The 24,905-nt window shown below is 43.7% G+C and overlaps 1 long non-coding RNA gene across 5 annotated transcripts in view; it reads left to right on the top strand.

Moving 5' to 3' along the window:
* Positions 1-24,905, top strand: part of LOC307181134 — a 136,581-nt gene that overhangs the window by 8,536 nt on the left and 103,140 nt on the right. The window contains exons 1-2 of one of the 5 annotated variants that reach the window (XR_013825940.1): positions 5,672-5,731; positions 23,018-23,107. This is a non-coding gene — a long non-coding RNA (uncharacterized lncRNA). Of the gene's footprint in view, positions 1-5,671; positions 5,732-7,269; positions 7,314-21,457; positions 21,520-22,923; positions 23,108-24,905 lie in introns of those variants that run through there. The other 4 variants (XR_013825941.1, XR_013825942.1, XR_013825939.1 and 1 more) reach the window with 4 other exon arrangements.

The raw sequence follows: 24,905 nt of genomic DNA, 5'->3' as shown, positions 1-24,905 counted from the left end.
GGACGATAGCTGTCATTTATAACTCTGCAGGTTTGTGAATTACAGTGCCCCTGAGCTCTTTTCTTCACCTCGCTTTCTTTTGAGCTGGCCGCAACACCGCAGGATGGCTTCAGGCCCTAATCTGGTTCTGGCACGGCACGCTGAGCCTTTGGTTATTTCCTCTTCCTGGTGGGAAATGAGAGTTAAATTTGCCCGTCCAGACACCTCCAGCTAGTCTCTCATTGGTTCTCGCTATTCCTGTTCATCTTCCACAGAAATTGCAAACTGGGCCAAACAGGAGGTTAAAGGCGCTGACTCTCCAAGTGGGGAGAGTGTTAGTAAAGCGTCTGGAATGTTGCACCCGAGTACCAGGGTACGAAAACTGAGACATATTTGAACACGTCTCCCGTTCACACGGTTGATCATACTCTGGGTTCCACATGCATGTTTTAGCTGAAGGAAGAATACCTTAAACCTGGAGAGCTGAGACCCGTGGAATGGGTACCATGCAATATGACTTCAAAGGTCTTCATTTGCTCACCGATCCTCTCCAATCCTATCACTGCTGCGTTTATGCCCCTGTACACACGCTTGATTCTCTTTTGGAGACATAGCAATCCATAGGTTTTAAGATACTTACTAGTCAGGTACATTCTTAGGCGTTTAATATGGGATGTTGAGTCCATTTCGTTGAGCAAGGAGTAGCTCTTGTCTATTCCGTATTTGGCTTAAGGAACTTTATCTGTGCTCATTTCAATCTCTGGTTTTATGCAGCACCCCAACTCACCTTTCCCCTTAAGCAAGCATAAGTTGGTTTTCTAAATTTGAGACCCTGTTCTGTTTTGGAATCCAGTTCCTGTGTAGCCAAGTTTACATTCCGTGTATTAGTGATATCTTATGATGTTTCTTTTTCTGTGTGACTTATTTCAGTTAGAATCATCGTACCTGAATCCACTCATTATGCTACTACGGGCCTGATGACATAGATTTCATTGCTGAGTGATACTGCATTGTACGTAAGTACCACAAGTTCTTTATCCATTTTTCACTTTCTGTGATATTGAACTTGTACGGTAAACGAGGTTCTTGTAAACAGAGGCGTCCCAAACTTTGGGGTGGCTGTGTCTTTTTGATTTTAATTTCCCTAAGCTATAGGACCATAAGTGGAAGTGCCCTAGGCTCTGTTGCTTTGTTTTTTAGATGTTTCAGGAAACACCATACACTTCTCCGGAGTGTCTGTTGTCAATTTACATCCCGCCCATCAGCATAACAAGGCTCCCAGTTCTCCATGGCCTGTCCTGCCTTTCTGGATTTTACACTTTTTTCAGATGGCCCTTTTGACCGGGGGGGAAGTGAGACTTCAATGTAGTGCAGATTTCCTTTGCAAGCTTGCTTGGTTGGCCAAAAAGGGCGTATGCGTTTTTTCCTGAATATATTCAGGAAAAAACGCATACGCCCTTTTTGACCAAGTGCATCATTGTGGACGTTCTGCCTCTTTTCCTATGCTTTCAATGCAATTCCAGCCTACCTCCTGAAATCGGTTTCCTGCAATTCTGCCCGGCTTTCAAGTCCTCTTGGCAGCCTTACTTCAGTATATTTTTGGACGATAGCTGTCATTTATAACTCTGCAGGTTTGTGAATTACAGTGCCCCTGAGCTCCTTTCTTCAACTCGCTTTTTTGTGACCTGGCCGCAACACAGCAGGATGGCTTCAAGCCCTAATCTGGTTCCCGCACGGCACGCTGAGCCTTTGGTTAATTCCTCTTCCTGGTGGGAAATGAGAGTTAAATTTGCCCGTCCAGACACCTCCAGCTAGTCTCTCATTGGTTCTCGCTATCCCTGTTCATCTTCCGCAGCAATTGAAAACTGGGCCAAACAGGAGGTTAAAGGGACTGACTCTCCAAGTAGGGAGAGTGTTAGTAAAGCGTCTGGAATGTTGCACCCGAGTACCAGGGTACGAAAACTGAGACATATTTGAACACATCTCCCGATCACATGGTTGATCATACTCTAGGTTCCACATGCATGTTTTAGCTGAAGGAAGAATACCTTAAACCTGCAGAGTTGAAACCCGTGGTATGGGTACCATGCAATATGACTTCAAAGGGTCTTCATTTGCTCACCGAACCTCTCCAATCCTATCACTGCTGCGTTTATGCCCCTGTACACATGCTTGATTCTCTTTTGCAGACATAGCAATCCATAGGTTTTAAGATACTTACTAGTCAGGTACATTCTTAGGCGTTTAATATGCGGTGTTGAGTCCATTTCGTTGAGCAAGGAGTAGCTCTTGTCTATTCCATATTTGGCTTAAGGAACTTTATCTGTGCTCATTTCAATCTCTGGTTTTATGCAGCACCCCAACTCACCTTTCCCCTTAAGCAAGCATAAGTTGGTTTTCTAAATTTGAGACCCTGTTCTGTTTTGGAATCCAGTTCCTGTGTAGCCAAGTTTACATTCCGTGTATTACTGATATCTTATGATGTTTCTTTTTCTGTGTGACTTATTTCAGTTAGAATCATCGTACCTGAATCCACTCATTATGCTGCTACGGGCCTGATGACATAGATTTCATTGCTGAGTGATACTGCATTGTACGTAAGTACCACAATTTCTTTATCCATTTTTCACTTTCTGTGATATTGAACTTGTACGGTAAACGAGGTTCTTGTAAACAGAGGCCTCCCAAACTTTGGGGTGGCTGTGTCTTTTTGATTTTAATTTCCCTAAGCTATAGGACCATAAGTGGAAGTGCCCTAGGCTCTGTTGCTTTGTTTTTTAGATGTTTCAGGAAACACCATACACTTCTCCCGAGTGTCTGTGTGCAATTTACATCCCGCCCATCAGCATAACAAGGTTCCCAGTTCTCCATGGACTGTCCTGCCTTTCTGGATTTTACACTTTTTTCAGATGCTCCTTTTGACCGGGGGGAAGTGCGACTTCATTGTAGTGCAGATTTCCTTTGCAAGTTTGCTTGGTTGGCCGAAAAGGGCGTATGCGTTTTTTCCTGAATATATTCAGGAAAAAACGCATACGCCCTTTTTGGCCAAGTGCATCATTGTGGACGCTCTGCCTCTTTTCCTATGCTTTCAATGCAATTCCAGTCTACCTCCTGAAATCGGTTTCCTGCAATTCTGCCCCGCTTTCAAGTCCTCTTGGCAGCCTTACTTCAGTATATTTTTGGACGATAGCTGTCATTTATAACTCTGCAGGTTTGTGCATTACAGTGCCCCTGAGTTCCTTTCTTCAACTCGCTTTCTTGTGAGCTGGCCGCAACAACGCAGGATGGCTTCAGGCCCTAATCTGGTTCCGGCACGGCACGCTGAGCCTTTGGTTAATTCCTCTTCCTGGTGGGAAATGAGAGTTAAATTTGCCCGTCCAGACACCTCCAGCTAGTCTCTCATTGGTTCTCGCTATCCCTGTTCATCTTCCGCAGCAATTGAAAACTGGGCCAAACAGGAGGTTAAAGGGACTGACTCTCCAAGTAGGGAGAGTGTTAGTAAAGCGTCTGGAATGTTGCACCCGAGTACCAGGGTACGAAAACTGAGACATATTTGAACACGTCTCCCGATCACATGGTTGATCATACTCTAGGTTCCACATGCATGTTTTAGCTGAAGGAAGAATACCTTAAACCTGCAGAGTTGAAACCCGTGGAATGGGTACCATGCAATATGACTTCAAAGGGTCTTCATTTGCTCACCGAACCTCTCCAATCCTATCACTGCTGCGTTTATGCCCCTGTACACATGCTTGATTCTCTTTTGCAGACATAGCAATCCATGGGTTTTAAGATACTTACTAGTCAGGTACATTCTTAGGCGTTTAATATGCGGTGTTGAGTCCATTTCGTTGAGCAAGGAGTAGCTCTTGTCTATTCCATATTTGGCTTAAGGAACTTTATCTGTGCTCATTTCAATCTCTGGTTTTATGCAGCACCCCAACTCACCTTTCCCCTTAAGCAAGCATAAGTTGGTTTTCTAAATTTGAGACCCTGTTCTGTTTTGGAATCCAGTTCCTGTGTAGCCAAGTTTACATTCCGTGTATTACTGATATCTTATGATGTTTCTTTTTCTGTGTGACTTATTTCAGTTAGAATCATCGTACCTGAATCCACTCATTATGCTGCTACGGGCCTGATGACATAGATTTCATTGCTGAGTGATACTGCATTGTACGTAAGTACCACAATTTCTTTATCCATTTTTCACTTTCTGTGATGTTGAACTTGTACGGTAAACGAGGTTCTTGTAAACAGAGGCCTCCCAAACTTTGGGGTGGCTGTGTCTTTTTGATTTTAATTTCCCTAAGCTATAGGACCATAAGTGGAAGTGCCCTAGGCTCTGTTGCTTTGTTTTTTAGATGTTTCAGGAAACACCATACACTTCTCCCGAGTGTCTGTGTGCAATTTACATCCCGCCCATCAGCATAACAAGGCTCCCAGTTCTCCATGGACTGTCCTGCCTTTCTGGATTTTACACTTTTTTCAGATGCTCCTTTTGACCGGGGGGAAGTGCGACTTCATTGTAGTGCAGATTTCCTTTGCAAGTTTGCTTGGTTGGCCAAAAAGAGCGTATGCGTTTTTTCCTGAATATATTCAGGAAAAAACGCATACGCCCTTTTTGGCCAAGTGCATCATTGTGGACGCTCTGCCTCTTTTCCTATGCTTTCAATGCAATTCCAGTCTACCTCCTGAAATCGGTTTCCTGCAATTCTGCCCCGCTTTCAAGTCCTCTTGGCAGCCTTACTTCAGTATATTTTTGGACGATAGCTGTCATTTATAACTCTGCAGGTTTGTGCATTACAGTGCCCCTGAGCTCCTTTCTTCAACTCGCTTTCTTGTGAGCTGGCCGCAACACCGCAGGATGGCTTCAGGCCCTAATCTGGTTCCGGCACGGCACGCTGAGCCTTTGGTTAATTCCTCTTCCTGGTGGGAAATGAGAGTTAAATTTGCCCGTCCAGACACCTCCAGCTAGTCTCTCATTGGTTCTCGCTATTCCTGTTCATCTTCCGCAGAAATTGCAAACTGGGCCAAACAGGAGGTTAACGGCGGTGACTCTCCAAGTGGGGAGAGTGTTAGTAAAGCGTCTGGAATGTTGCACACGAGTACCAGGGTATGAAAACTGAGACATATTTGAACACGTCTCCCGATCACATGGTTGATCATGCTTTAGGTTCCACATGCATGTTTTAGCTGAAGGAAGAATACCTTAAACCTGCAGAGTTGAAACCCGTGGAATGGGTACCATGAAATATTACTTCAAAGGTCTTCATTTGCTCACCGAACCTCTCCAATCCTATCACTGCTGCGTTTATGCCCCTGTACACACGCTTGATTCTCTTTTGGAGACATAGCAATCCATAGGTTTTAAGATACTTACTAGTCAGGTACATTCTTAGGCGTTTAATATGGGATGTTGAGTCCATTTCGTTGAGCAAGGAGTAGCTCTTGTCTATTCCATATTTGGCTTAAGGAACTTTATCTGTGCTCATTTCAATCTCTGGTTTTATGCAGCACCCCAACTCACCTTTACCCTTAAGCAAGCATAAGTTGGTTTTCTAAATTTGAGACCCTGTTCTGTTTTGGAATTCAGTTCCTGTGTAGCCAAGTTTACATTCCGTGTATTAGTGATATCTTATGATGTTTCTTTTTCTGTGTGACTTATTTCAGTTAGAATCATCGTACCTGAATCCACTCATTATGCTGCTACGGGCCTGATGACATAGATTTCATTGCTGAGTGATATTGCTTTGTAAGTAAATACCACATCTTCTTTATCCATTTTTCACTTTCTGGGATGTTGAACTTCTACTGTAAACGAGGTTCTTGTAAACAGAGCCGTTCCAAACTTTGGGGTGGCTGTGTCTTTTTGATTTTAATTTCCCTAAGCTATAGGACCATAAGTGGAAGTGCCCTAGGCTCTGTTGCTTTGTTTTTTAGATGTTTCAGGAAACACCATACACTTCTCCCAAGTGTCTGTTGGCAATTTACATCCCGCCCATCAGAATAACAAGGCTCCCAGTTCTCCATGGACTGTCCTGCCTTTCTGGATTTTACACTTTTTTCAGATGGCCCTTTTGACCGGGGGGAAGTGAGACTTCATTGTAGTGCAGATTTCCTTTGGAAGCTTGCTTGGTTGGCCAAAAAGTGCGTATGCGTTTTTTCCTGAATATATTCAGGAAAAAACGCATATGCCCTTTTTGGCCAAGTGCATCATTGTGGACGTTCTGCCTCTTTTCCTATGCTTTCAATGCAATTCCAGTCTACCTCCTGAAATCGGTTTCCTGCAATTCTGCCCTGCTTTCAAGTCATCTTGGCAGCCTTACTTCAGTATATTTTTGGACGATAGCTGTCATTTATAACTCTGCAGGTTTGTGAATTACAGTGTCCCTGAGCTCCTTTCTTCAACTCGCTTTCTTGTGAGCTGGCCGCAACACCGCAGGATGGTTTCAGGCCCTAATCTGGTTCAGGCACGGCACACTGAGCCTTTGGTTAATTCCTCTTCCTGGTGGGAAATGAGAGTTAAATTTGCCCGTCCAGACACCTCCAGCTAGTCTCTCATTGGTTCTCGCTATTCCTGTTCATCTTCCCCAGAAATTGCAAACTGGGCCAAACAGGAGGTTAAAGGCGTTGACTCTCCAAGTTGGGAGAGTGTTAGTAAAGCGTCTGGAATGTTGCACCCGAGTACCAGGGGAGAAAAACTGAGACATATTTGACACGTCTCCCGTTCACACGGTTGATCATACTCTGGGTTCCACATGCATGTTTTAGCTGAAGGAAGAATACCTTAAACCTGGGTAGTTGAAACCCGTGGAATGGGTACCATGCAATATGACTTCAAAGGGTCTTCATTTGCTCACCAATCTTCTCCAATCCTATCACTGCTGCGTTTATGCCCCTGTACACACGCTTGATTCTCTTTTGGAGACATAGCAATCCATAGGTTTTAAGATACTTACTAGTCAGGTACATTCTTAGGCGTTTAATATGGGGTGTTGAGTCCATTTCGTTGAGCAAGGAGTAGCTCTTGTCTATTCCATATTTGGCTTAAGGAACTTTATCTGTGCTCATTTCAATCTCTGGTTTTATGCAGCACCCCAACTCACCTTTCCCCTTAAGCAAGCATAAGTTGGTTTTCTAAATTTGAGACCCTGTTCTGTTTTGGAATTCAGTTCCTGTGTAGCCAAGTTTACATTCCGTGTATTAGTGATATCTTATGATGTTTCTTTTTCTGTGTGACTTATTTCAGTTAGAATCATCGTACCTGAATCCACTCATTATGCTGCTACGAGCCTGATGACATAGATTTCATGCTGAGTGATACTGCATTGTACGTAAGTACCACAAGTTCTTTATCCGTTTTTCACTTTCTGTGATATTGAACTTGTACGGTAAACGATGTTCTTGTAAACAGAGCTGTCCCAAACTTTGGGGTGGCTGTGTCTTTTTGATTTTAATTTCCCTAAGCTATAGGACCATAAGTGGAAGTGCCCTAGGCTCTGTTGCTTTGTTTTTTAGATGTTTCAGGAAACACCATACACTTCTCCCGAGTTTCTGTTGGCAATTTACATCCCGCCCATCAGCATAACAAGGCTCCCAGTTCTCCATGGCCTGTCCTGCCTTTCTGGATTTTACACTTTTTTCAGATGGCCCTTTTGACCGGGTGGAAGTGAGACTTCATTGTAGTGCAGCTTTCCTTTGCAAGTTTGCTTGGTTGGCCAAAAAGGGCGTATGCGTTTTTTCCTGAATATATTCAGGAAAAAACGCATACGCCCTTTTTGGCCAAGTGCATCATTGTGGACGTTCTGCCTCTTTTCCTATGCTTTCAATGCAATTCCAGTCTACCTCCTGAAATCGGTTTCCTGCAATTCTGCCCCGCTTTCAAGTCCTCTTGACAGCCTTACTTCAGTATATTTTTGGACGATAGCTGTCATTTATAACTCTGCAGGTTTGTGAATTACAGTGCCCCTGAGCTCCTTTCTTCAACTCGCTTTCTTTTGAGCTGGCCGCAACACCGCAGGATGGCTTCAGGCCCTAATCTGGTTCCGGCATGGCATGCTGTGTCTTTGGTTATTTCCTCTTCCTGGTGGGAAATGAGAGTTAAATTTGCCCGTCCAGACACCTCCAGCTAGTCTCTCATTGGTTCTCCCTATTCCTGCTCATCTTCCACAGAAATTGCAAACTGGGCCATCAGGAGGTTAAAGGCGCTGACTCTCCAAGGGGGAGAGTGTTAGTAAAGCGTCTGGAATGTTGCACCCGAGTACCAGGGGAGGAAAACTGAAACATATTTGAACACGTCTCCCGTTCCCATGGTTCATCGTACTCTGGGTTCCACATGCATGTTTTAGCTGAAGGAAGAATACCTTAAACCTGGAGAGTTGAGACCCGTGGAATGGGTACCATGCAATATGACTTCAAAGGTGTTCATTTGCTCACCGAACCTCTCCAATCCTATCACTGCTGCGTTTATGTCCCTGTACACACGCTTGATTCTCTTTTGGAGACATAGCAATCCATAGGTTTTAAGATACTTACTAGTCAGGTACATTCTTAGGCGTTTAATATGGGGTGTTGAGTCCATTTCGTTGAGCAAGGAATAGCTCTTGTCTATTCCATATTTGGCTTAAGGAACTTTATCTGTGCTCATTTCAATGTCTGGTTTTATGCAGCACCCCAACTCACCTTTCCCCTTAAGCAAGCATAAGTTGGTTTTCTAAATTTGAGACCCTGTTCTGTTTTGGAATTCAGTTCCTGTGTAGCCAAGTTTACATTCCGTATATTAGTGATATCTTATGATGTTTCTTTTTCTGTGTGACTTATTTCAGTTAGAATCATCGTACCTGAATCCACTCATTATGCTGCTACGGGCTGATGACATAGATTTCATTGCTGAGTGAAACTTCATTGTACGTAAGTACCACAAGTTCTTTATCCATTTTTCACTTTCTGTGATATTGAACTTGTACGGTAAACGAGGTTCTTGTAAACAGAGGCGTCCCAAACTTTGGGGTGGCTGTGTCTTTTTGATTTTAATTTCCCTAAGCTATAGGACCATAAGTGGAAGTGCCCTAGGCTCTGTTGCTTTGTTTTTTAGATGTTTCAGGAAACACCATACACTTCTCCCGAGTGTCTGTTGGCAATTTACATCCCGCCCATCAGCATAACAAGGCTCCCAGTTCTCCATGGCCTGTCCTGCCTTTCTGGATTTTACACTTTTTTCAGATGGCCCCTTTGATCGGGGGGAAGTGAGACTTCATTGTAGTGCAGATTTCCTTTGCAAGCTTGCTTGGTTGCCCAAAAAGGGCATATGCGTTTTTTCCTGAATATATTCAGGAAAAAACGCATACGCCCTTTTTGGCCAAGTGCATCATTGTGGATGTTCTGCCTCTTTTCCTATGCTTTCAATGCAATTCCAGTCTACCTCCTGAAATCGGTTTCCTGCAATTCTGCCCGGCTTTCAAGTCCTCTTGGCAGCCTTACTTCAGTATATTTTTGGACGATAGCTGTCATTTATAACTCTGAAGGTTTGTGAATTACAGTGCCCCTGAGCTCTTTTCTTCAACTCGCTTTCTTTTGAGCTGGCCGCAGCACCGCAGGATGGCTTCAGGCCCTAATCTGGTTCCGGAACGGCACGCTGAGCCTTTGGTTATTTCCTCTTGCTGGTGGGAAATGAGAGTTAAATTTGCCCGTCCAGACACCTCCAGCTAGTCTCTCATTGGTTCTCCCTATTCCTGTTCATCTTCCGCAGAAATTGCAAACAGGGCCAAACAGGAGGTTAAAGGCGCTGACTCTCCAAGTGGAGAGAGTGTTAGTAAAGCGTCTGGAATGTTGCACCCGAGTATCAGGGGAGGAAAACTGAGACATATTTAAACACGGCTCCCGTTCACACGGTTGATCATACTCTGGGTTACTCATGCATGTTTTAGCTGAAGGAAGAATACCTTAAACCTGGAGAGTTGAGACCCGTGGAATGGGTACCATGCAATATGACTTCAGAGGTCTTCATTTGCTCACCGAACCTCTCCAATCCTATCACTGCTGCGTTTATGTCCCTGTACACACGCTTGATTCTCTTTTGGAGACATAGCAATCCATAGGTTTTAAGATACTTACTAGTCAGGTACATTCTTAGGCGTTTAATATGCGGTGTTGAGTCCATTTCGTTGAGCAAGGAGTAGCTCTTGTCTATTCCATATTTGGCTTAAGGAACTTTATCTGTGCTCATTTCAATCTCTGGTTTTATGCAGCACCCCAACTCACCTTTACCCTTAAGCAAGCATAAGTTGGTTTTCTAAATTTGAGACCCTGTTCTGTTTTGGAATTCAGTTCCTGTGTAGCCAAGTTTACATTCCGTGTATTAGTGATATCTTATGATGTTTCTTTTTCTGTGTGACTTATTTCAGTTAGAATCATCATACCTGAATCCACTCATTGTGCTGCTAAGGGCCTGATGACATAGATTTCATTGCTGAGTGATATTGCTTTGTAAGTAAATACCACAACTTCTTTATCCATTTTTCACTTTCTGGGATGTTGAACTTCTACTGTAAACGAGGTTCTTGTAAACAGAGCCATTCCAAACTTTGGGGTGGCTGTGTCTTTTGGATTTTAATTTCCCTAATCTATAGGACCATAAGTGGAAGTGCCCTAGGCTCTGTTGCTTTGTTTTTTAGATGTTTCAGGAAACACCATACACTTCTCCCGAGTGTCTGTTGGCAATTTACATCCCGCCCATCAGCATAACAAGGCTCCCAGTTCTCCATGGCCTGTCCTGCCTTTCTGGATTTTACACTTTTTTCAGATGGCCCTTTTGACCGGGGGGAAGTGAGACTTCATTGTAGTGCAGATTTCCTTTGCAAGCTTGCTTGGTTAGCCAAAAAGGGCGTATGCGTTTTTTCCTGAATATATTCAGGAAAAAAAGCATACGCCCTTTTTGGCCAAGTGCATCATTGTGGACGTTCTGCCTCTTTTCCTATGCTTTCAATGCAATTCCAGTCTACCTCCTGAAATCGGTTTCCTGCAATTCTGCCCTGCTTTCAAGTCCTCTTGACAGCCTTACTTCAGTATATTTTTGGACGATAGCTGTCATTTATAACTCTGCAGGTTTCTGCATTACAGTGTCCCCGAGCTCCTTTCTTCAACTGGCTTTCTTGTGAGCTGGCCGCAACACCGCAGGATGGCTTCAGGCCCTAATCTGGTTCAGGCACGGCACACTGAGCCTTTGGTTAATTCCTCTTCCTGGTGGGAAATGAGAGTTAAATTTGCCCGTCCAGACACCTCCAGCTAGTCTCTCATTGGTTCTCCCTATTCCTGTTCATCTTCCACAGAAATTGAACACTGGGCCAAACAGGAGGTTAAAGGCGCTGACTCTCCAAGTGGGGAGAGTGTTAGTAAAGTGTCTGGAATGTTGCACCCGAGTACCAGGGGAGGAAAACTGAGACATATTTGAACACATCTCCCGTTCCCATGGTTCATCGTACTCTGGGTTCCACATGCATGTTTTAGCTGAAGGAAGAATACCTTAAACCTGGAGAGTTGAGACCCGTGGAATGGGTACCATGCAATATGAATTCAAAGGTCTTCATTTGCTCACCGAACCTCTCCAATCCTATCACTGCTGCGTTTATGTCCCTGTACACACGCTTGATTCTCTTTTGGAGACATAGCAATCCATAGGTTTTAAGATACTTACAAGTCAGATACATTCTTAGGCGTTTAATATGGGGTGTTGAGTCCATTTCGTTGAGCAAGGAGTACCTCTTGTCTATTCCATAATGGCTTAAGGAACTTTATCTGTGCTCATTTCAATCTCTGGTTTTATGCAGCACCCCAACTCACCTTTCCCCTTAAGCAAGCATAAGTTGGTTTTCTAAATTTGAGACCCTGTTCTGTTCTGTAATTCAGTTCCTGTGTAGCCAAGTTTACATTCCGTGTATTAGTGATATCTTATGATGTTTCTTTTTCTGTGTGACTTATTTCAGTTAGAATCATCGTACCTGAATCCACTCATTATGCTGCTACGGGCCTGATGACATAGATTTCATTGCTGAGTGATACTGCATTGTACGTAAGTACCACAAGTTCTTTATCCATTTTTCACTTTCTGTGATATTGAACTTGTACGGTAAATGAGGTTCTTGTAAACAGAGGCATCCCAAACTTTGGGGTGGCTGTGTCTTTTTTATTTTAATTTCCCTAAGCTATAGGACCATAAGTGGAAGTGCCCTAGGCTCTGTTGCTTTGTTTTTTAGATGTTTCAGGAAACACCATACACTTCTCCGGAGTGTCTGTTGGCAATTTACATCCCACCCATCAGCATAACAAGGCTCCCAGTTCTCCATGGCCTGTCCTGCCTTTCTGGATTTTACACTTTTTTCAGATGGCCCTTTTGACCGGGGGGGAAGTGAGACTTCAATGTAGTGCAGATTTCCTTTGCAAGCTTGCTTGGTTGGCCAAAAAGGGCGTATCCGTTTTTTCCTGAATATATTCAGGAAAAAGCGCATACGCCCTTTTTGGCCAAGTGCATCATTGTGGACGCTCTGCCTCTTTTCCTATGCTTTCAATGCAATTCCAGTCTACCTCCTGAAATCGGTTTCCTGCAATTCTGCCCCGCTTTCAAGTCCTCTTGGCAGCCTTACTTCAGTATATTTTTGGACGATAGCTGTCATTTATAACTCTGCAGGTTTGTGCATTACAGTGCCCCTGAGCTCCTTTCTTCAACTGGCTTTCTTGTGAGCTGGCCGCAACACCGCAGGATGGCTTCAGGCCCTAATCTGGTTCCGGCACGGCACGCTGAGCCTTTGGTTAATTCCTCTTCCTGGTGGGAAATGAGAGTTAAATTTGCCCGTCCAGACACCTCCAGCTAGTCTCTCATTGGTTCTCGCTATCCCTGTTCATCTTCCGCAGCAATTGAAAACTGGGCCAAACAGGAGGTTAAAGGGACTGACTCTCCAAGTAGGGAGAGTGTTAGTAAAGCGTCTGGAATGTTGCACCCGAGTACCAGGGTACGAAAACTGAGACATATTTGAACACGTCTCCCGATCACATGGTTGATCATACTCTAGGTTCCACATGCATGTTTTAGCTGAAGGAAGAATACCTTAAACCTGGAGAGTTGAAACCCGTGGAATGGGTACCATGCAATATGACTTCAAAGGGTCTTCATTTGCTCACCGAATCTCTCCAATCCTATCACTGCTGCGTTTATGCCCCTGTACACATGCTTGATTCTCTTTTGCAGACATAGCAATCCATAGGTTTTAAGATACTTACTAGTCAGGTACATTCTTAGGTGTTTAATATGCGGTGTTGAGTCCATTTCGTTGAGCAAGGAGTAGCTCTTGTCTATTCCATATTTGGCTTAAGGAACTTTATCTGTGCTCATTTCAATCTCTGGTTTTATGCAGCACCCCAACTCACCTTTCCCCTTAAGCAAGCATAAGTTGGTTTTCTAAATTTGAGACCCTGTTCTGTTTTGGAATCCAGTTCCTGTGTAGCCAAGTTTACATTCCGTGTATTACTGATATCTTATGATGTTTCTTTTTCTGTGTGACTTATTTCAGTTAGAATCATCGTACCTGAATCCACTCATTATGCTGCTACGGGCCTGATGACATAGATTTCATTGCTGAGTGATACTGCATTGTACGTAAGTACCACAATTTCTTTATCCATTTTTCACTTTCTGTGATATTGAACTTGTACGGTAAACGAGGTTCTTGTAAACAGAGGCCTCCCAAACTTTGGGGTGGCTGTGTCTTTTTGATTTTAATTTCCCTAAGCTATAGGACCATAAGTGGAAGTGCCCTAGGCTCTGTTGCTTTGTTTTTTAGATGTTTCAGGAAACACCATACACTTCTCCCGAGTGTCTGTGTGCAATTTACATCCCGCCCATCAGCATAACAAGGCTCCCAGTTCTCCATGGACTGTCCTGCCTTTCTGGATTTTACACTTTTTTCAGATGCTCCTTTTGACCGGGGGGAAGTGCGACTTCATTGTAGTGCAGATTTCCTTTGCAAGTTTGCTTGGTTGGCCAAAAAGGGCATATGCGTTTTTTCCTGAATATATTCAGGAAAAAACGCATACGCCCTTTTTGGCCAAGTGCATCATTGTGGACGCTCTGCCTCTTTTCCTATGCTTTCAGTGCAATTCCAGTCTACCTCCTGAAATCGGTTTCCTGCAATTCTGCCCCGCTTTCAAGTCCTCTTGGCAGCCTTACTTCAGTATATTTTTGGACGATAGCTGTCATTTATAACTCTGCAGGTTTGTGCATTACAGTGCCCCTGAGCTCCTTTCTTCAACTCGCTTTCTTGTGAGCTGGCCGCAACACCGCAGGATGGCTTCAGGCCCTAATCTGGTTCCGGCACGGCACGCTGAGCCTTTGGTTAATTCCTCTTCCTGGTGGGAAATGAGAGTTAAATTTGCCCGTCCAGACACCTCCAGCTAGTCTCTCATTGGTTCTCGCTATTCCTGTTCATCTTCCGCAGAAATTGCAAACTGGGCCAAACAGGAGGTTAAAGGCGCTGACTCTCCAAGTGGGGAGAGTGTTAGTAAAGCGTCTGGAATGTTGCACACGAGTACCAGGGTATGAAAACTGAGACATATTTGAACACGTCTCCCGATCACATGGTTGATCATGCTTTAGGTTCCACATGCATGTTTTAGCTGAAGGAAGAATACCTTAAACCTGCAGAGTTGAAACCCGGGAATGGGTACCATGCAATGTGACTTCAAAGGGTTTTCATTTGCTCACCGAACCTCTCCAATCCTATCACTGCTGCGTTTATGCCCCTGTATACATGCTTGATTCTCTTTCGGAGACATAGCAATCCATAGGTTTTAAGATACTTACTAGTCAGGTACATTCTTCGGCGTTTAATATGCAGTGTTGAGTCCATTTCGTTGAGCAAGGAGTAGCTCTTGTCTATTCCATATTTGGCTTAAGGAACTTTATCTTTGCTCATTTCAATCTCTGGTTTTATGCAGCACCCCAACTCACCTTTCCCCTTAAGCAAGCATAAGTTGGTTTTCTAAATTTGAGACCCTGTTCTGTTTTGGAATCCAGTTCCTGTGTAGCCAAGTTTACATTCCGTGTATTACTGATATCTTATGATGTTTCTTTTTCTGTGTGACTTATTTCAGTTAGAATCATCGTACCTGAATCCACTCATTATGCTGCTACGGGCCTGATGACATAGATTTCATTGCTGAGTGATACTGCATTGTACGTAAGTACCACAATTTCTTTATCCATTTTTCACTTTCTGTGATATTGAACTTGTACGGTAAACGAGGTTCTTGTAAACAGAGACCTCCCAAACTTTGGGGTGGCTGTGTCTTTTTGATTTTAATTTCCCTAAGCTATAGGACCATAAGTGGAAGTGCCCTAGGCTCTGTTGCTTTGTTTTTTAGATGTTTCAGGAAACACCATACACTTCTCCCGAGTGTCTGTGTGCAATTTACATCCCGCCCATCAGCATAACAAGGCTCCCAGTTCTCCATGGACTGTCCTGCCTTTCTGGATTTTACACTTTTTTCAGATGCTCCTTTTGACCGGGGGGAAGTGCGACTTCATTGTAGTGCAGATTTCCTTTGCAAGTTTGCTTGGTTGGCCAAAAAGTGCGTATGCGTTTTTTCCTGAATATATTCAGGAAAAAACGCATACGCCCTTTTTGGCCAAGTGCATCATTGTGGACGCTCTGCCTCTTTTCCTATGCTTTCAATGCAATTCCAGTCTACCTCCTGAAATCGGTTTCCTGCAATTCTGCCCCGCTTTCAAGTCCTCTTGGCAGCCTTACTTCAGTATATTTTTGGACGATAGCTGTCATTTATAACTCTGCAGGTTTGTGCATTACAGTGCCCCTGAGCTCCTTTCTTCAACTCGCTTTCTTGTGAGCTGGCCGCAACACCGCAGGATGGCTTCAGGCCCTAATCTGGTTCCGGCACGGCACGCTGAGCTTTTGGTTAATTCCTCTTCCTGGTGGGAAATGAGAGTTAAATTTGCCCGTCCAGACACCTCCAGCTAGTCTCTCATTGGTTCTCGCTATTCCTGTTCATCTTCCGCAGAAATTGCAAACTGGGCCAAACAGGAGGTTAAAGGCGCTGACTCTCCAAGTGGGGAGAGTGTTAGTAAAGCTTCTGGAATGTTGCACACGAGTACCAGGGTATGAAAACTGAGACATATTTGAACACGTCTCCCGATCACATGGTTGATCATGCTTTAGGTTCCACATGCATGTTTTAGCTGAAGGAAGAATACCTTAAACCTGCAGAGTTGAAACCCGGGAATGGGTACCATGCAATGTGACTTCAAAGGGTTTTCATTTGCTCACCGAACCTCTCCAATCCTATCACTGCTGCGTTTATGCCCCTGTATACATGCTTGATTCTCTTTCGGAGACATAGCAATCCATAGGTTTTAAGATACTTACTAGTCAGGTACATTCTTAGGCGTTTAATATGCAGTGTTGAGTCCATTTCGTTGAGCAAGGAGTAGCTCTTGTCTATTCCATATTTGGCTTAAGGAACTTTATCTTTGCTCATTTCAATCTCTGGTTTTATGCAGCACCCCAACTCACCTTTCCCCTTAAGCAAGCATAAGTTGGTTTTCTAAATTTGAGACCCTGTTCTGTTTTGGAATCCAGTTCCTGTGTAGCCAAGTTTACATTCCGTGTATTACTGATATCTTATGATGTTTCTTTTTCTGTGTGACTTATTTCAGTTAGAATCATCGTACCTGAATCCACTCATTATGCTGCTACGGGCCTGATGACATAGATTTCATTGCTGAGTGATACTGCATTGTACGTAAGTACCACAATTTCTTTATCCATTTTTCACTTTCTGTGATATTGAACTTGTACGGTAAACGAGGTTCTTGTAAACAGAGGCCTCCCAAACTTTGGGGTGGCTGTGTCTTTTTGATTTTAATTTCCCTAAGCTATAGGACCATAAGTGGAAGTGCCCTAGGCTCTGTTGCTTTGTATTTTAGATGTTTCAGGAAACACCATACACTTCTCCCGAGTGTCTGTGTGCAATTTACATCCCGCCCATCAGCATAACAAGGCTCCCAGTTCTCCATGGCCTGTCCTGCCTTTCTGGATTTTACACTTTTTTCAGATGGTCCTTTTGACCGGGGGGAAGTGCGACTTCATTGTAGTGCAGATTTCCTTTGCAAGTTTGCTTGGTTGGCCAAAAAGGGCGTATGCGTTTTTTCCTGAATATATTCAGGAAAAAACGCATACGCCCTTTTTGGCCAAGTGCATCATTGTGGATGCTCTGCCTCTTTTCCTATGCTTTCAATGCAATTCCAGTCTACCTCCTGAAATCGGTTTCCTGCAATTCTGCCCCGCTTTCAAGTCCTCTTGGAAGACTTACTTCAGTATATTTTTGGACGATAGCTGTCATTTATAACTCTGCAGGTTTGTGCATTACAGTGCCCCTGAGCTCCTTTCTTCAACTCGCTTTCTTGTGAGCTGGCCGCAACACCGCAGGATGGCTTTAGGCCCTAATCTGGTTCCGGCACGGCACGCTGAGCCTTTGGTTAATTCCTCTTCCTGGTGGGAAATGAGAGTTAAATTTGCCCGTCCAGACACCTCCAGCTAGTCTCTCATTGGTTCTCGCTATTCCTGTTCATCTTCCGCAGAAATTGCAAACTGGGCCAAACAGGAGGTTAAAGGCGCTGACTCTCCAAGTGGGGAGAGTGTTAGTAAAGCGTCTGGAATGTTGCACACGAGTACCAGGGTATGAAAACTGAGACATATTTGAACACGTCTCCCGATCACATGGTTGATCATGCTTTAGGTTCCACATGCATGTTTTAGCTGAAGGAAGAATACCTTAAACCTGGAGAGTTGAAACCCGTGGAATGGGTACCATGCAATATGACTTCAAAGGGTCTTCATTTGCTCACCGAACCTCTCCAATCCTATCACTGCTGCGTTTATGCCCCTGTACACATGCTTGATTCTCTTTCGGAGACATAGCAATCCATAGGTTTTAAGATACTTACTAGTCAGGTACATTCTTAGGCGTTTAATATGCGGTGTTGAGTCCATTTCGTTGAGCAAGGAGTAGCTCTTGTCTATTCCATATTTGGCTTAAGGAACTTTATCTGTGCTCATTTCAATCTCTGGTTTTATGCAGCACCCCAACTCACCTTTACCCTTAAGCAAGCATAAGTTGGTTTTCTAAATTTGAGACCCTGTTCTGTTCTGTAATTCAGTTCCTGTGTAGCCAAGTTTACATTCCGTGTATTACTGATATCTTATGATGTTTCTTTTTCTGTGTGACTTATTTCAGTTAGAATCATCATACCTGAATCCACTCATTGTGCTGCTAAGGGCCTGATGACATAGATTTCATTGCTGAGTGATATTGCTTTGTAAGGAAGTACCACAACTTCTTTATCCATTTTTCACTTTCTGCGATGTTGAACTTGTATTGTAAACGAGGTTCTTGTAAACAGAGGCGTCCCAAACTTTGGGGTGGCTGTGTCTTTTTGATTTTAATTTCCCTAAGCTATAGGACCATAAGTGGATGTGCCCTAGGCTCTGTTGCTTTGTTTTTTACATGTTTCAGGAAACACCATACACTTCTCCTGTGTGTCTGTTGGCAATTTACATCCCGCCCATCAGCATAACAAGGCTCCCAGTTCTCCATGGCCTGTCCTGCCTTTCTGGATTTTACACTTTTTTCAGATGGCTCTTTTGACCGGGGGGAAGTGAGACTTCATTGTACTACAGATTTCCTTTGCAAGCTTGCTTGGTTGGCCAAAAAGGGCGTATGCGTTTTTTCCTGAATATATTCAGGAAAAAACGCATACGCCCTTTTTGGCCAAGTGCATCATTGTGGACGTTCTGCCTCTTTTCCTATGCTTTCAATGCAATTCCAGTCTACCTCCTGAAATCGGTTTCCTGCAATTCTGCCCTTCTTTCAAGTCCTCTTGGCAGCCTTACTTCAGTATATTTTTTGATGATAGCTGTCATTTATAACTCTGCAGGTTTGTGAATTACAGTGCCCCTGAGCTCCTTTCTTCAACTCGCTTTCTTGTGAGCTGGCCGCAACACCGCAGGATGGCTTCAGGCCCTAATCTGGTTCCGGCACGGCACGCTGAGCCTTTGGTTATTTCCTCTTCCTGGTGGGAAATGAGAGTTAAATTTGCCCGTCCAGACACCTCCAGCTAGTCTCTCATTATGCTCGCTATTCCTGTTCATCTTCCGCAGAAATTGCAAACTGGGCCAAACAGGAGGTTAAAGGCGCTGACTCTCCAAGTGGGGAGAGTGTTAGTTAAGCATCTGGAATGTTGCACCCGAGTACCAGGGGAGGAACACTGAGACATATTTGAACACGTCTCCCATTCACACGGTTGATCGTACTCTGGGTTCCACATGCATGTTTTAGCTGAAGGAAGAATACCTTAAACCTGGAGAGTTGAGACCCGTGTAATGGATACCATGCAATATGACTTCAAAGGGTCTTCATTTGCTCACCGAACCTCTCCAATCCTATCACTGCTGCGTTTATGCCCCTGCACACATGCTTGATTCTCTTTCGGAGACATAGCAATCCATAGGTTTTAAGATACTTACTAGTTAGGTACATTCTTAGGCGTTTAATATGCGGTGTTGAGTCCATTTCGTTGAGCAAGGAGTAGCTCTTGTCTATTCCATATTTGGCTTAAGGAACTTTATCTGTGCTCATTTCAATCTCTGGTTTTATGCAGCACCCAAACTCACCTTTACCCTTAAGCAAGCATAAGTTGGTTTTCTAAATTTGAGACCCTGTTCTGTTTTGGAATTCAGTTCCTGTGTAGCCAAGTTTACATTCCATGTATTACTGATATCTTATGATGTTTCTCTTTCTGTGTGACTTATTTCAGTTAGAATCATCATACCTGAATCCACTCATTGTGCTGCTAAGGGCCTGATGACATAGATTTCATTGCTGAGTGATATTGCTTTGTAAGTAAAGACCACAACTTCTTTATCCATTTTTCACTTTCTGCGATGTTGAACTTGTACTGTAAACGAGGTTCTTGTAAACATAGGTGTCCCAAACTTTGGGGTGGCTGTGTCTTTTTGATTTTAATTTCCCTAAGCTATAGGACCATAATTGGAAGTGCCCTAGGCTCTGTTGTTTTGTTTTTTAGATGTTTCAGGAAACACCATACACTTCTCCCGAGTGTCTGTTGGCAAGTTACATCCCGCCCATCAGCATAACAAGGCTCCCAGTTCTCCATGGCCTGTCCTGCCTTTCTGGATTTTACACTTTCTTCAGATGGCCCTTTTGACCGGGGGGAAGTGAGACTTCATTGTAGTGCAGATTTCCTTTGCAAGCTTGCTTGGTTGGCCAAAAAGGGCGTATGCGATTTTTCCTGAATATATTCAGGAAAAAACGCATACGCCCTTTTTGGCCAAGTGCATCATTGTGGACGTTCTGCCTCTTTTCCTATGCTTTCAATGCAATTCCAGTCTACCTCCTGAAATCGGTTTCCTGCAATTCTGCCCCGCTTTCAAGTCCTCTTGGCAGCCTTACTTCAGTATATTTTTGACGATAGCTGTCATTTGTAACTCTGCAGGTTTGTGAATTACAGTGCCCCTGAGCTCCTTTCTTCAACTCGCTTTCTTGTGAGCTGGCCGCAACACCGCAGGATGGCTTCAGGCCCTAATCTGATCCCGGCACGGCACGCTGAGCCTTTGGTTAATTCCTCTTCCTGGTGGGAAATGAGAGTTAAATTTACACGTCCAGACACCTCCAGCTAGTCTCTCATTGTTTCTCGCTATTCCTGTTCATCTTCCGCAGAAATTGCAAACTGAGCCAAACAGGAGGTTAAAGGGACTGACTCTCCAAGTGGGGAGAGTGTTAGTAAAGCGTCTGGAATGTTGCACCCGAGTATCAGGGTACGAAAACTTAGACATATTTGAACATGTCTCCCGATCACATGGTTGATCATACTCTAGGTTCCACATGCATGATTTAGCTGAAGGAAGAATACCTTAAACCTGGAGAGTTGAGACCCGTGGAATGGGTACCATGCAATATGACTTCAAAGGGTCTTCATTTGCTCACCGAACCTCTCCAATCCTATCACTGCTGCGTTTATGCCCCTGTACACATGCTTGATTCTCTTTTGGAGACATAGCAATCCATAGGTTTTAAGATACTTACTAGTCAGGTACATTCTTAGGCGTTTAATATGGGGTGTTGAGTCCATTTCGTTGAGCAAGGAGTAGCTCTTGTCTATTCCATATTTGGCTTAAGGAACTTTATCTGTGCTCATTTCAATCTCTGGTTTTATGCAGCTCCCCAACTCACCTTTCCCCTTAAGCAAGCATAAGTTGGTTTTCTAAATTTGAGACCCTGTTCTGTTTTGGAATTCAGTTCCTGTGTAGCCAAGTTTACATTCCGTGTATTAGTGATATCTTATGATGTTTCTTTTTCTGTGTGACTTATTTCAGTTAGAATCATTGTACCTGAATCCACTCATTATGCTGCTAAGGGCCTGATGACATAGATTTCATTGCTGAGTGATACTGCATTGTACATAAGTACCACAAGTTCTTTATCCATTTTTAACTTTCTGTGATATTGAACTTGTACGGTAAACGAGGTTCTTGTAAACAGAGGCGTCCCAAACTTTGGGGTGGCTGTGTCTTTTTGATTTTAATTTCCCTGAGCTATAGGACCATAAGTGGAAGTGCCCTAGGCTCTGTTGCTTTGTTTTTTAGATATTTCAGGAAACACCATACACTTCTCCCGAGTGTCTGTTGGCAATTTACATCCTGCCCATCAGCATAACAAGGCTCCCAGTTCTCCATGGCCTGTCCTGCCTTTCTGGATTTTACACTTTTTTCAAATGGCCCTTTTGACTGGGGGGAAGTGAGACTTCATTGTAGTGCAGATTTCCTTTGCAAGCTTGCTTGGTTGGCCAAAAAGGGCGTATGCGTTTTTTCCTGAATATATTCAGGAAAAAACGCATACGCCCTTTTTGGCCAAGTGCATCATTGTGGACGTTCTGCCTCTTTTCCTATGCTTTCAATGCAATTCCAGTCTACCTCCTGAAATCGGTTTCCTGCAATTCTGCCCCGCTTTCAAGTCCTCTTGGCAGCCTTACTTCAGTATATTTTTGGACGATAGCTGTCATTTATAACTCTGCAGGTTTGTGAATTACAGTGCCCCTGAGCTCCTTTCTTCAACTCGCTTTCTTGTGAGCTGGCCGCAACACCGCAGGATGGCTTCAGGCCCTAATCTGGTTCCGGAATGGCACGCTGAGCCTTTGGTTAATTCCTCTTTTTGGTGGGAAATGAGAGTTAAATTTGCCCGTCCAGACACCTCCAGCTAGTCTGTCATTGGTTCTCGCTATTCCTGTTCATCTTCCGCAGAAATTGCAAACTGGGCCAAACAGGAGGTTAAAGGGACTGACTCTCCAAGTGGGGAGAGTGTTAGTAAAGCGTCTGGAATGTTGCACCCGAGTACCAGGGGAGGAAAACTGAGACATATTTGAACACGTCTCCCGATCACATGGTTGATCATACTCTGGGTTCCACATGCATGTTTTAGCTGAAGGAAGAATACCTTAAACCTGGGTAGTTGAAACCCGTGGAATCGGTACCATGCAATATGACTTCAAAGGGTCTTCATTTGATCACCGAACCTCTCCAATCCTATCACTGCTGCGTTTATGTCCCTGTACACATGCTTGATTCTCTTTCGGAGACATAGCAATCCATAGGTTTTAAGATACTTACTAGACAGGTACATTCTTAGGCGTTTAATATGGCGTGTTGAGTCCATTTCGTTGAGCAAGGAGTAGCTCTTGTCTATTCCATATTTGGCTTAAGGAACTTTATCTGTGCTCATTTCAATCTCTGGTTTTATGCAGCACCCCAACTCACCTTTCCCCTTAAGCAAGCATAAGTTGGTTTTCTAAATTTGAGACCCTGTTCTGTTTTGGAATTCAGTTCCTGTGTAGCCAAGTTTACATTCCGTGTATTAGTGATATCTTATGATGTTTCTTTTTCTCTGTGACTTATTTCAGTTAGAATCATCGTACCTGAATCCACTCATTATGCTGCTACGGGCCTGATGACATAGATTTCATTGCTGAGTGATACTGCATTGTACTTAGGTACCACAAGTTCTTTATCCATTTTTCACTTTCTGCAATGTTGAATTTGTACGGTAAACGAGGTTCTTGTAAACAGAGGCGTCCCAAACTTTGGGGTGGCTGTGTCTTTTTGATTTTAATTTCCCTAAGCTATAGGACCATAAGTGGAAGTGCCCTAGGCTCTGTTGCTTTGTTTTTTAGATGTTTCAGGAAACACCATACACTTCTCCTGTGTGTGTGTTGGCAATTTACATCCCGCCCATCAGCATAACAAGGCTCCCAGTACTCCATGGCCTGTCCTGCCTTTCTGGATTTTACACTTTTTTCAGATGGCCCTTTTGACTGGGGGGAAGTGAGACTTCATTGTAGTGCAGATTTCCTTTGCAAGTTTGCTTGTTTGGCCAAAAAGGGCGTATGCGTTTTTTCCTGAATATATTCAGGAAAAAACGCATACGCCCTTTTTGGCCAAGTGCATCATTGTGGACGTTCTGCCTCTTTTCCTATGCTTTCAATGCAATTCCAGTCTACCTCCTGAAATCGGTTTCCTGCAATTCTGCCCCGCTTTCAAGTCCTCTTGGCAGCCTTACTTCAGTATATTTTTGGACGATAGCTGTCATTTATAACTCTGCAGGTTTGTGAATTACAGTTCCCCTGAGCTCCTTTCTTCAACTCGCTTTCTTGTGAGCTGGCCGCAACACCGCAGGATGGCTTCAGGCCCTAATCTGGTTCCGGCACGGCACGCTGAGCCTTTGGTTAATTGCTCTTCCTGGTGGGAAATGAGAGTTAAATTTGCCCGTCCAGACACCTCCAGCTAGTCTCTCATTGGTTCTCGCTATTCCTGTTCATCTTCCGCAGAAATTGCAAACTGGGCCAAACAGGAGGTTAAAGGCGCTGACTCTCCAAGTGGGGGGAGTGTTAGTAAATCGTCTGAAATGTTGCACCCGAGTACCAGGGGAGGAAAACTGAGACATATTTGAACACGTCTCCCGTTCATACAGTTGATCATACCTTGGGTTCCACATGCATGTTTTAGCTGAAGGAAGAATACCTTAAAGCTTGAGAGTTGAGACCCGTGTAATGGGTACCATGCAATATGACTTCAAAGGGTCTTCATTTCCTCACCGAACCTCTCCAATCCTATCACTGCTGCGTTTATGTCTCTGTACACACGCTTGATTCTCTTTTGGAGACATAGCAATCCATAGGTTTTAAGATACTTACTAGTCAGGTACATTCTTAGGCGTTTAATATGGCGTGTTGAGTCCATTTCGTTGAGCAAGGAGTAGCTCTTGTCTATTCCATATTTGGCTTAAGGAACTTTATCTGTGCTCATTTCAATCTCTGGTTTTATGCAGCACCCCAACTCACCTTTCCCCTTAAGCAAGCATAAGTTGGTTTTCTAAATTTGAGACCCTGTTCTGTTTTGGAATTCAGTTCCTGTGTAGCCAAGTTTACATTCAGTGTATTAGTGATATCTTATGATGTTTCTTTTTCTGTGTGACTTATTTCAGTTAGAATCATCGTACCTGAATCCACTCATTATGCTGCTACGGGCCTGATGACATAGATTTCATTGCTGAGTGATACTGCATTGTACGTAAGTACCACAAGTTCTTTATCTATTTTTCACTTTCTGCGATGTTGAACTTGTACGGTAAACGAGGTTCTTGTAAACAGAGGCGTCCCAAACTTTGGGGTGGCTGTGTCTTTTTGATTTTAATTTCCCTAAGCTATAGGACCATAAGTGGAAGTACCCTATGCTCTGTTGCTTTGTTTTTTAGATGTTTCAGGAAACACCATACACTTCTCCTGAGTGTGT

Source organism: Stenella coeruleoalba (genome assembly GCF_951394435.1).
Source record: "Stenella coeruleoalba genome assembly, contig: scaffold_324, whole genome shotgun sequence".
Lineage (NCBI taxonomy): Eukaryota > Metazoa > Chordata > Mammalia > Artiodactyla > Delphinidae > Stenella > Stenella coeruleoalba.
The sequence above is the reverse complement of the archived record's forward strand: the minus strand, read 5'-3'. Positions and strand labels throughout refer to the sequence as shown.